Here is a 12,974-nt window from a genome sequence, read left to right as displayed (position 1 = left end):
TTACTGGTCGGAAGGAATCCACTGACTTCAAGTTGAAAGCAAGAGCAGAGAAGCTGACAAGGGGAGTGAAAGTTTGAGGGGGACATTTCTGGGAACCTAGTCGTTGACAATCTAATCCATTCCTCTTGTAGCGTTTGCCATGCTTGTAAGTGGGTGACCCTGCACCTGTCTGCTGCTAATGGTGAGTCATTCTTGCAAATAAAATAAATATTAATAAGATTATATACATAGTATACTTTCTACAAATCCTGTGAGTGATGTTCCAAGAAGTAATAAGTTTTGCAAACAAATGAAGTCCTTAAATTGGCAATTTTAACATGTGATTCTGTGTCATGTCATTACTCTTCCTGGGAGATCTGAATGCTACATTATTGGAACGCTATCCTATAATGTTTGCTTGTGTTTATCCAGAATGTGAATATTGCTATAAGCTACCGTTCTTCGTAATGACATTAAACTTAAAATTTCTTATTCTTCTTATTTATTCTTATATATCAAACAAATTTTCAGATTACCATAATATGGATTGAGTATAAAGAGTCTTAGAAGTGTTTTAAGAAAAACTTATGATTTCAGAAATTCCAGAGAATTCCCGAGAATTCTCCCTTTCCCTCAACTATATCTCCTAAATTTCTCTTAGAGTCTAGTGCCGTATCTATGCCCCTGACCTGAGCTGCCATCCCCTTTGGAGAGACCTCATAGAAACACAAGTGTGTCCATTTCATCCCCTCACATAAGACATTTTAATGGCTGCCCACATTAAAAGGTACTCAATCTCATTAGCAACCTGAGAAATGAACATTGCAATCACAATTAGAGATCAGTACATACCTATAATCACGGCACAAAATGAAAAGTCACAGTTCCATGAGGCAGGAACAGTATTTGTTTTTGCTCACCATTTTATTTATAAGTTTAGCACAGTGCCAGACATATAGCTCAGTGCCCCTCTGTAGATGGATGAACGGGTGGATAAATGAATGAAAATGGACACACCAGAGCTTCATGCTATATATCGCACACGGCATCACCCAGACACCTGGCCAAATAGAAGGTCCTTTGGGTATTGCCTCAAGTGGCTTTTTTCTCTGAGGCTGACAGTCAAGGTCCCTTCATTTATCCACAATGCCTTCTCCTATCGCAGTGGAGAAATTGATTCTTTTGAGCCCAAGTTTTCCCATCTTGAACACAGGCCTGGTATTTCCTTCCTTCTGAAAACTTATCAAGCTGTATCAAATTATATAAAAATCCATTCAAACATAGCCTAACATCAGCGACACCATTTCCTCATGTTTTGCCGAATTGTGGTGAGAAACAAATGAGGTAATGCACATAAAGTTGCTCTATAAAGCACAAGGCATCATGCAGAATTAGTATCCAGCATGATTAAGTCAACTTGCCTCCAATCACAACCCTGTCCACCTGAGCTTACACCACAGGGCCTGGGCTTAGCTTTGAGCCCACCTGGAGAGATCCTCTGTCTATCTGGAAACCCCTTCTTTTCTGGCTCTCTCTAACCTGCTTTGGGTGCCTAATATTCCAGAACCTAACTTCATTAATCAAGGTCCTCATTCTCTCTGGACAAAAATGGATTGTAGAATGAAACCCACTTGGCTTTGGGGCTTAGAATTTCCTTGACCCTTGACCAGTTTCTTAACATTTCTGAACCTCAGTTTCTACATCTGTAAAACGGGAATGATAATCTCTCCTTAACAAGGATGTTTTTGAGAACTAAATAAAGCTGTGTGCTCAAAGTAGCATTCTTACTGTCTGGTCCACAGTGAGTGTAAGATATACATTAGTTCACCTCCATTTCCCTCTGAGTGATCTCAACTAATTGAAAAGCTCATCTTCACTGATAGAAGAGGGCAAAAATGCAGGGTTTGGTATGACAAAAGGTGGAAATATCAGGTTGGGTAAGGTAGCTTTCAGTTCCTTAATAAAGCAGAGGGTGAGAGATTTCATCACACAGAAGCCCTCCAGCCTCTCCTAGTGGTCACTGAACCTTCTGGGTGATGGGAGGACTGGAATACATAAGAGCTCACCTGGTGAGCAAAGACCTTTGTCTGAAAGTATGTTCTAGAAGGATGATGGTTTTATAGATCTCAAAATCATGGCTAGCTGGCACTTGCCCATCCTAAGTTTGAGTGGGCCACTTCAACACATTCTGGGAACCATGCCAGCAACAACTGAATACCAGTTGGTCGCCCCCAAATCACTTATTCCCTAAACCTGGTCTTTTGGTCTAAGGAATTATTATCTTGAACCAAGACTTGCAATAGGATGCCCTTGTCATTGGCTTGTAGTCATTTAAGACCACCCCTTGTTGCTCCCTCCTCTGTGCACCTACGCACTGAGTAGGCTGGGTCTGCACAAAGGACCCTCCCCAATCTTGTACTCTGTCAATCAATAGTGTAAACCTTTGCACATGGAAACTTATACCTCAGGATCAGGGAATGTTTCCCTTGGTTTTGAATCAAAATAATTCCTGCTGTATTTGAAGTATGTTGTTGTTGTTGTTTTAAACAGAGAAGGAAGAGCTTTTCAATGTTACTAGCTCCCAGAACCATCTTTCCTCTGGCTTCTGATTTCTTGCTGCCCACTCACACTGAGGTTCCCGGCCTCAGCTCTGTGACAACCAGGGTGCTGGCTGTCAGCACCATGGATGTCGCGTCATCCCTGAAATGCTTTGGTTCTGTGTCCTTTCTCCGTTGCTTTCACACAGACAAGGATTTGGTGCACAATATGCAAGTTTGCCTATTTCCACTCTGACTCAATACATGTGTTGAACCTGAAGGGACTGTAATCAGACACAAAAGGCCCTTAACTATAACCACCTCCTGTCAGGGATCCCCTAGCAGAGTCCCGATTTCAAATATTACATTCTATTTCCAAATCAGGAGTTTTAAATTTCTATTGTGAAAGCAGTCACTTCGGTGAAGATTAAGAGCAGGAAAATGGTTGTGAAATTGACCTGTCCGACATGTAAGTGATGAGGAGAGTCCATGTGTAGTAGTCAGGGCAGAATGAACCTAGGCAAGAAGAAAATATGCATTTTAGCAAGAGCCTTTTTTCACTGTGGAAACCCACAACAACAGGATGTGCATTTTTTTTTTTAGGATGTGCATTTTTAATTGAGTGTGGTTTTACTGCCCTCCAGTGTCTCAGAGTGTTAAGGACTTATTGAACCTAAAAATGCCTTCTCACCACTGGCTATGGATTTTATAGTCACTGAAAAAATATTAGAACTCAGTGAAAAAAACATTAGAGATAGTCTAGTGAAATCATCAGCCTTTGTATAGGTGGAAAACTGGGGGCCAGAGAGGAAAGGCAGGCTCAACCTGCCAAAATTAAAGGCAGCATAGCAAGGATTAATCATCTCATTCGTTCATTTGTTCATTCATACATTCATTCACTTGTAGCATGTGTTCCTTTTCTTGTATAATATTGGAAAAAATAAATTGTATTCTTTGTTCCCTACATTGTATCACTTTCTCTGAAGTCCCTGAGGACTCCAGAGCCAGAATTCTTAATTCAAACTTTGTCCCTCAACTCCTTTATATCCCTTAGGAGAGAGGAAAGCCTGGGTCCTTGTCACTCACAACTCTGTTCCAAGTACTTTACAGAGTTTGGCACATGTTAGGTATTAAATCAGTATTCATTGAAGCAGTCAACCGACTAATGAATGGAAGGATAATTTGTTGCAATATTAATTGTGGTGTTTTTGTTGTTGTTCTCATTGCTATAAGTATGTAAGCATTTCATTGAAAGAGCAGAATTTAACAGGATACCAGCATAAAAGAAAACTCTCTCCCAGTTACTGTACTTTTATACCTGCTTGGTGGGCTAGTTTTTTTTTTTTTTCCCTTCACACATTGCTTAAATTTAGGTTGGGTCTTACGACGTTTGTGGTGACTTTCAGGTATAAAAATGACCTCTGGTCACTTTTAAACACAGTGATTTAATTTTTCAATCACTTGAAGGTGGACTTCTCCACTGTTCTAGTACTAACCTTAGACGTGGGGAGAGGATCATGATGAGATACCACTTATGCTCTCAAACTGACAAAGATAAAAGCATGTTGTAGTGAATTTCTGCTTCTCGAAATATCTGACTAACGTATTTCAGGCCAACGCTTTTCCCACAATTAAAAAGTCTGAAAAAAAGTTTGAGAAAAACTTGCTGACGATATTAGAAGAGAGTTATAAAAACAAGTGAAACTTGAGAGATTCAAGATTTTTAAGACATAGGAAGCCCAGAGAGGTGACCTAGCATTTGCAAAGGCTCCTTGCATGAAACAATTAGAAATTGGAAAGCCGTGACAAAGACCAAAAAGATGAGCAGAACGCAGTAGGTGAGAAGCTGAGAATCTGAGCAGAGATTTTATCTGTCTCATAGGATTGGGGGGAAATTGGAATTCAGGGCTTGCCATAGAGAGGGGGCCCTGGTAAATATCCCAGAGTTTCAGTCTTGACCTCCTTACCCCTGAGGACTTCACAATGGGTTAGGCTGCCTCCACAAAGAATGAAGCTTAATCCATAACTGCATTAAGATGATTTGCCCCCAGGCTAACTGCCTGCTGGGAGTAACAGTAAATCCTCTCTGGAGGAGAACACTATCCACAGCCTCAAGTGATCTCTATAGTTGTTTAAATGCACAAGCCTCATACTCAGTCAAAATTAACCAGACATAACAGAATATAAGATATCACCCAAAATAAAATCAACTAGACAATAGAAACAGACTCATGGGAGATCCAGATATGGAGTTATCAGACAGCCACTTTAATAGGGCCATGAGTCATGTGTTCAGACAGTTAAAAAAACAAATGGACACTTACAGTAGAAAACCATAAAACATAAAAAGAAAAGAATAGAAATTTAAGAAATAAAAAATATAATAACTGAAATAAAGATTTGATATAGTTAAGGATAGTTAATAAACCAGAACATAGATCAGAAGAACATATCAAGACTGAAGCACAGAGAGACAAAATAATGTCAAATACACAAAAGAGCATAGGAAACATACATATAATTCAAGTCCCAAAAATTGGGATGGTAAAGAATGGACCAGAAGCAATATTTGAAAAGTTAATGGCTGAGAATTTTCCAAAACTGATGAAAGAAACCAAGCCACATATTCCAGAAGCTCTGCAAACACAAAATAAGATAAATACAATGAAAACCACACCTAAGTACATCATAATAAGTCTCATTAAAAAAAAGCAAAGGTGGGCTTCCCTGGTGGCGCAGTGGTTGAGAGTCCACCTGCCGATGCAGGGGACACGGGTTCGTGCCCTGGTCCGGGAAGATCCCACATGCCGTGTAGTGGCTGGGCCTGTGAGCCACGGCTGCTGAGCCTACACGTCCAGGGCCTGTGCTCTGCAACGGGAGAGGCCACAACAGTGAGAGGCCCGCATACCGCAAAAAAAAAAAAAAAAGGCAAAGTGTCTGGGAACAGTGTGAAAAAAAGCATGCACAAATAAATTGTGATAGATTCACACTATGGAATGTTATACAGCAGTAGGAATGACCAATTTATAATTACTTGCAAGAACATTTTAAAATCTCTAAGCATAACACTGAGCAAAGAAGACAGACACAAAAGGGCATACGTATATATATATATTTTTTCTAATAAATTTATTTATTTATCTTTGACTGTGTTGGGTCTTCGTTGCTGCACGTGGGCTTTCTCTAGTTGCAGTGAGCAGGGGCTACTCTTCATTGGGGTGTGTGGGCTTCTCATTGTGGTGGCTTCTCTTTGTTGTGGAGCACAGACTTTAGGCGCGTGGGCTTCAGTAGTTGTGGCATGAGGGCTCAGTAGTTGTGGCTCAACAGGCTCTAGAGCACAGGCTCAGTAGTTGTGGCACACAGGCCTCGTTGCTCCGCAGCATGTGGGATCTTCCCGGATGAGGGCTTGAACCCGTGTCTCCTGCACTGGCAGGTAGATTCTTAACCACTGTGCCACCAGGGAGGTCCCCAAAGGGCATATATTTTTGAGTCCATAAAAATCTTAAAGTACAAAAAAGAAACAAAATCAGCATAGGTTTATAGTGAATGAAATCAGAACAGAGGTTAACTTTGGAGGGATAATAGTAATGGGAGTATGAGCGGTAAAATGTGGTTCAATCTATAAAAAGGTTTCGTTAAGCTATAATCATAATACTGCCTTGTGATATTTAAATATATGTGAATATACAGACCCTCTTATATATGTATGCATATTTATTAAAATATTTTAATATATAAAACATATTAGAAAATTATAATGCATGCATATTAAAGTAAACAACAACAATATCCAATAGGCAGGACAGAGTTAAACTGGAGATTAAATATTCTAAGGTCTTTGTATTGTCCAAGAAGTATAAAAAATAACCAATCTGTATAAAAAAATACCAAGCTATATTTTAATATTTAGAATGATAAATAAAAGACTAGTAAAAAAAATATGGCTAATAAGCAAATGGAGGAGAAAAATAAAATAAAAAGAATTATCCTAAAGAGAAACTAAGACAAAAGAGGAAAAAAAAGATTGTAGAACAGATGGAATAAATAGACAACACAGAAAGATAGCAGATTTAAATCCAAGTATGTCAGCAATCATGTTAAATATGAATAAACTAGATACGTCAATTAAATGACAAAGATTGTCAGACTGGATGAAAACTTTTTTAAAAACTATTTGTCACTTACATGAGACACACTTTAATATATAAGGATAAAGAAAGATTCAAAGTAAAAAGATGAAAAAAGAAAGACTCTGTAAGCAGTATTGCTATGGTCTGAATGTTTGTGGCCCTCAAAATTGATAGGTTGAAATCCTAACTCCCAAGGGTGGTGGTACAAGGAGGTGGGAGCCTTTGGGAGGTGATTAGGTCAGGAGGGTGGAGTCCTCATGAATGAGATTAGTGACCTTATAAATGAGGCGCCAGAAAGATCCCTCACCCCTTCAACTATGTGAGGTCACAGTGACCTTGAGAAGTCTGTGACCTGGAAGAGGGCCCTCATTCAACGCTGCTGGCTCCCCAGTCTCAGCCTTTAACCTCCAGAACTGTAAGCAGTAAATTTCTGCTGTTTTTAAGCCATCGGGTCTGTGATATTTTGTTATAGAAGCCTGAATGGACTAAGGCAAGTGTGCAGAAGAAAAGCTTGTATACCAATACTAATATCAGACAAATTAGATTTTAAGGCAAAAAGCACTGCTAAAGATGAAGAGATACAGTGATAAAAGTTTCAATTAACTAGGAAGGTTGTGATGGTTAATTTTTTTTTTTTTTTTTGCGGTACGCGCGCCTCTCACTGCTGTGGCCTCTCCCGTTGCGGAGCACAGGCTCCAGACGTGCAGGCTCAGTGGCCATGGCTCACGGGCCCAGCCGCTCTGCGGCATGTGGGATCTTTCCAGACCGGGGCACAAACCCGTGTCCCCTGCATCAGCAGGCGGACTCTCAACCACTGCGCCACCAGGGAAGCCCATGATGGTTAGTTTTTATGTGTCACCTTGGCTAGGTACAGTACCCAGATATTTATTCAAACATTATTCTAGATGTTTCTGTAAAGGTAATTTTTAGATGAGAGTAAGCATTAAATCAGTAGCTTTTGAGTAAAGCAGATTACCCCTCATAATATGAGTGGGCCTTATCCAGTCAGTTGAAGGCCCTAATAGAAGACTAACCACCCCAGAAGAACAGGGGATTTCTGCCAGTAGAGAGCATTTGGACTCTTCCCTGGGTCTCCAGCTGCCAGCCTACCCTGCAGATTTTGGACTTGCCAGTCTCTACAGTCATGTATATGTATATGTGTCAGAGATGATCAAATATATATGCATATAAAACTGCTTACTGAGTTTGTACCTTGATCGAGCCCCCAAGATATGCTTTTACTACCTTGTAATGTTGGTAGTTAGGATATTCCCATTTATAGGCACAAAAACAGTACTAAATGGTTACATAACTTGCTGAAGGACACACACCTACTAATTATTAGGATCAGATCAGAACCCACATCTTTCTGACACCGAACTCATTTTCTCTTCCCGTTGATTCGTCTTCTCTTTTCAATAATCATACTAATTTAGTCTGGCCTGTTCCCCCATTTTGAAGAGGGAGATGATGACTTGATTTTCTAGCCTGATAGACCCATAGCACAGCACCCATGGAGCTTGCTGGGGGGCCCCTGTCTTTCCACACAGGCTGCCCTGCCGACTCCCTGCCTTTGCTCGCAGTTCTCTCTGCCAAGTGCACATCTAACGCTTTCAGGGCACTATCACTCTCCAAGTGACAGATCTTAATGCTCCTAATTGTCACCCATTATATCATCATTACTTTTTCTGTGGAATTAAAATCCTTTTCATGAAAGGGCAAAAAAAGTTCATCTGCCTTACAGCATATCCCAAACTTCTCTATTGGAATAGTTAGTTCTTTAAAATTTCCAGCTCTGGCTCCAGAGTGACTTTCATTATCTTTCCCCTTGGCAGTTTGTGGGAAGGATGTTGCAGTCACACAGTAACCTCTCCTGTCAGTGTCTTCCTTTTAAAATGAAAGCTGCTAAACCGTGAGTCCTAGAGGGTAGAGGGTATATCTTAGTACCCTCTGTGTGCCTGGTGCCGTGCCTGACACATATATCATAGGTGATCATTACATGCTTACCAAATAAGTTATTGGCCCTTCATCATTCCTTTTTTCAAGCACATTTGAATCCTCTGCCTTCAAATCTGTGGGGTGGTCCTCAAGCTTGATAGAACTAGAGCAAAACAAATTTTAAAAGATATAGGTGGGGATTTTATGCCCCATTTTACAGGTGGCAAAACTGAGGCATGAGGTACTGAGATGCTGAAGCCAAGAGCTACACAGCAGAACCACAGCAGAGGCAAAGCCAGTCAGAGATGATCAAATACCTTTCCTCTCTGCATCCTTCTGCCTGGACCCCTCCCAGTCTCTTGGGTTGGTTCACTCTTTCTTTTCTTTTTTCTGTTGTTACCATTGCAGAAGTTCCTCCTCTCTTAAACCAGTGTAGAAATTACTGGCAGCATAGGGTCAGTGAGGTATAAACCCTTCTTCGTCAACATCAGAGCAGGGACCAAAGGCAAGCACTGTGAAATTCCTTCCCATCTAAGCTCCCAAGGCAGCATCTTTGACCCGTGGGTCAAAAGAGAGTGGCTCAGGTCACATTCTGTGGCCATTGTTTGCTGGCCTGTTAGTTTCCCCGTGGGGTGGCTGGAGGCTCCTGGAGAGACAGTGAGGGGTCAACAGGGGGAGAGTTCAGACCCTGGAGTTACAGCCCAGCTCTGGGGGCTTGGCTATGTGCTCATTCAGTAAACACTGACTGACAGGCACCATGCTGCCACTGGGGGATGTTATGGTAACAAGATAAGCATGGTCCCTGCTTCATGGAGCCTTCAGGGTTACATCTAGAAGATAGGCATTTGATGAATGAATAAAAACATGGCTAATATTTATAAGTGCTTACTATGTGCCAGACACTGTGCAGTTTCATGCATTATTTGAAGAGGAGCCAGTAGGCAGCAGAGCTAAAGATTCAAAGCACATCCATTTCTGTCTGACTCTAAGGCCCAAACTGATGAAAAGAGAGGATATAGAAAATACTGAGTAAAATGTCTAGCACTTGGAGAGCATCGTGGTAGAACGGAATGAATCTGGATTTGAGTCAGAAGGTTAGGGCTTGTATCCTGCATCTGCCCCCTCTGTGATGATGGACCGCAGGGGTGAGGCCACATCAAGGGAGATGAAGCTCCCCGAGGCAGGGCCAAGCAGGTTCACTACCTTGCCCTTAGCAGCTGGCAAAGAGAAGGTGCTAGAGTTCAATTACATTGGCCTGACTTAAAATATCTTGGGATGCTACAACATGGATGAACCTTGAAAACATTGTGCTAAATAAAATAAAGCAGACACAAAAGGACAAATATTGTGTGACTCCACTTAGATGAGGTATTTAGAATAGTCACATACATAAAGAAAACAAAGTAGAATAGAGATTCCTAGGGGGTGGAGAAGAGGTTTAGTCTTTAATGGTTACCGAGTTTCTGTTTGGGATGATTAAGAAACTCTGGACGTAGATAGTGGTGATGGTTGCACATTGTGAATGTACTTAATGCCAGTGAACTGTTCCCTTTAAAAATGGTTTAAAATGGTAAGTTTTATGGTATGTATATTTACCACAATAAAAAGTAATATTTTTTAAATTAAAAAAGTAAATATCCTGGGAAACCAAGCACGGTCACAAGAGCTTAGAAAATAATCAGAGGGGACAGACCTGCAAGGTACAAATGGAGAAATCATTTCTTGATGATACGCTGTGGCTGATTACTTACTGATGCTGATTCTCAGCACTAATAATACCTTCCCGTGTACTCTGTGTACTCCACTACCACCAGAATAGAAGCGATTATTTCTCTTTTGCACAGAAGAGGAGTGCTTAAGTGCTTTCCTGTCAGCTTCACGCTGGTAGAGTCTGGCCTTGAACTTAGGTCCTTGAACTCGGATGTCAGCATCCCAGCAGGCGCCTCCTCGGGAAAGCAGCCTCAGTCCAAGCAGACCTTGATTGGGGTGGACTAACAGCTGTCATTTGAAGATGAGTTTTAATGAGATTCCAAGGTTTCCTAGACCTGAAGACTGAGTTTACTCTAGAAGCAGTCACAATTAAGATAACAGGAAAGCTCTAACCAAATCCATATGCTCTCTGGGCCAATCAGATCTTCTGCTAACAAGAACTCTGTACAAATAATGGTGCACATGAAATGGGATTCCTTTTGAGCTAAGGAGGAAGGCTAGCTTTTCTCCAGTGGTCTAGTCCTCAGCTGTACCTTCTCCATCCCAGGGGAGTGGATGAGTGCGTGAGGCTAGGCAGCTGCCCTTCCTTCTAATGCAGCATCTGACCATTGCCCTAATACAGCGCTTCTCCAGAAGTGGCCATATGTCACGAGGGGCAAATTTTCCCCCAGTTGAGAACCACTGCCCTAAGGGAAGACCTCTATGGGGAGGGATTGATTCATTCAGGTACTCAGCCCTCCTTGGTACGCTAGTCTTTTCTCCTGCCCCTGCCTGCTCAGTGCTGCTGAGCCTATAATTCAGGAATGGTGCATGCTGAATTAAAGAAGGGAGCAATTCCAATCCCGGACTCGCCCCACATCTCCCTTTTATTGTATGTGGAAGGCCCCGTGGGAGCTATAAGACATTTGCAGTGTGTTATTCAATGATGTAAGTGAATGAAGAAATTAAATAGATGTTACAAGTGGTTAGTGAGGGCCCAGGCCCCAGATAGGCCACTAAAGGGAATCTTGTGGTCCCAGTTCTTGAATAACCTACCAGAAATGTCTCAGTGAAGGGACTTGGCAGGTGTGTCTCAGTGCAGCTGGCCACACACGTGCTGGAATGCCTCGTCCGTGGGAAACGGACTTTGTAGACTCCTAGACTGGGGATGCTCCAGCCTGTCCTTGGGGGTTGGTGTGTATGAGAGTCACCTCAACGCATCAGAAAGCCACCCTGCCCACCCCCACCCCCCACCCCTGTGAGGACAAAACAGTAGAGCTGTTAACAGCAGGTCACAACAAAGTCACAGGCAGAGAGCAAGACAGAGTTTAGCCCATTATGAACTTTCAGTAACTGCTGGTCAGGACTTTTCTTCTGGATAATACAAAGGAGGCATCAGGTTCTCTGCCAGATACGAGAGGACCTACTCCATTAGTCACAGTCTCATAAAACAAAGGTCAGCAATTTCTGAACAAATTCGATTTTAGAGTAACATTTTCTGCTTACTGGTTTTGTTCATTTTAGACTCTTTTAAACTGAATGATAAATGTAATATTTATTACAGAAAAAGTAACTATATACAAAGAAGTGCAATGGCACAGAAGATAATTCACAATAATCCTACTGCCAAAGAGAGTGCAGCAAACAATTTTGACACTTTTATCATAATTTTTGTCAAGGCTTTTCTTCTTCCATGATTTTTATTTATTTTATTATAAATTTATTTATTTATTTTCGGCTGCATTGGGTCTTCGTTGCTGCGCACAGGCTTTCTCTAGTTGTGGTGAGTGGGGGCTACTCTTCGTTGCAGTGCACGGGCTTCTCATGGCAGTGGCTTCTCTTGTTGCGAGCACAGGCTGTAGGCACGTGGGCTTCAGTCGTTGTGGTGCACGGGCTTAGTTGCTCCGCGGCATGTGGGATCTTCCCGGACCAGGGCTCGAACCCATGTCCCTGCATTGGCAGGTGGATTCTTAACCACTGTGCCACCAGGAAGTCCTATTTTTATTTTTAGAAGTAATGTGTCGTATTACAGTCCCAGCAAAAATAAGTGATACTTGAAGAGAGTTTAGTAAAGTTACTGTTAATAAGGGTGTGGGCAGGGTGTAAGGAAACCGCAAGAGATGGTGCAGCACCCACCCCAGGGTCTAGTGACAGGGAGGTGTCATCTCCACCCCCAGCCTAAAGAGGATGGGGGAGAAACAGTGATCACACCCAAGACAAAGAGTGAGCTGGAAGGCTGCGTCAGGGGAGGACCCCTTGAGAAGAAGAGGGGTGATGGGGCATCACAGGAAGGGAGTAAATACCTTGTCCTCCAGCTTCTGCCTCCCTGCAGGGGCCCCAGAAACCAGTCAGCATGGTTGCAGAAGCACATGCCAGGGTGGGCAAGGGTAGAGGGCCAATCTGGAGGAGGAGACAGACCTCCAGCCCAAACAGGAACACGTTCTGTGGTCTAATATTCAAACATTATGGATAAAGCTACCCCTCTCCACAAAGAGGTGACCATTGGTCTAAGTGTGGTCCAGATCCTTCAGACATTTTTCTAGGTAGTTAACTGTATACTATATGCCATCATAAAATGTGCAGTTTGTTCTGTGTATATGTGGGGCGGGGGTTATAAATGGTGTGATGCTGGTATCGTGACGACCTGCCTTTTCACTCAATAGTATATCCTAGACTCTTTCTGTGTCAGCTCGTGTAGAGC

The 12,974-nt window shown here is 42.1% G+C and overlaps 1 long non-coding RNA gene across 1 annotated transcript in view; it reads left to right on the top strand.

The window, feature by feature from the left end:
• The first annotated feature begins 129 nt into the window (after nt 1–129).
• LOC309805795 overlaps nt 130–12,974 on the top strand; it is a 188,882-nt gene continuing 176,037 nt past the window's right edge. The window contains exon 1 of the long non-coding RNA XR_014294310.1: nt 130–181. This is a non-coding gene — a long non-coding RNA (uncharacterized lncRNA). The remainder of the gene's footprint in view (nt 182–12,974) is intronic.

Source organism: Mesoplodon mirus (genome assembly GCF_964341445.2).
Source record: "Mesoplodon mirus genome assembly, chromosome: 5".
NCBI classification, from domain to species: domain Eukaryota; kingdom Metazoa; phylum Chordata; class Mammalia; order Artiodactyla; family Ziphiidae; genus Mesoplodon; species Mesoplodon mirus.
Note: the sequence above shows the minus strand (reverse complement) of the source record. Positions and strands in the feature narration are given on the sequence as shown.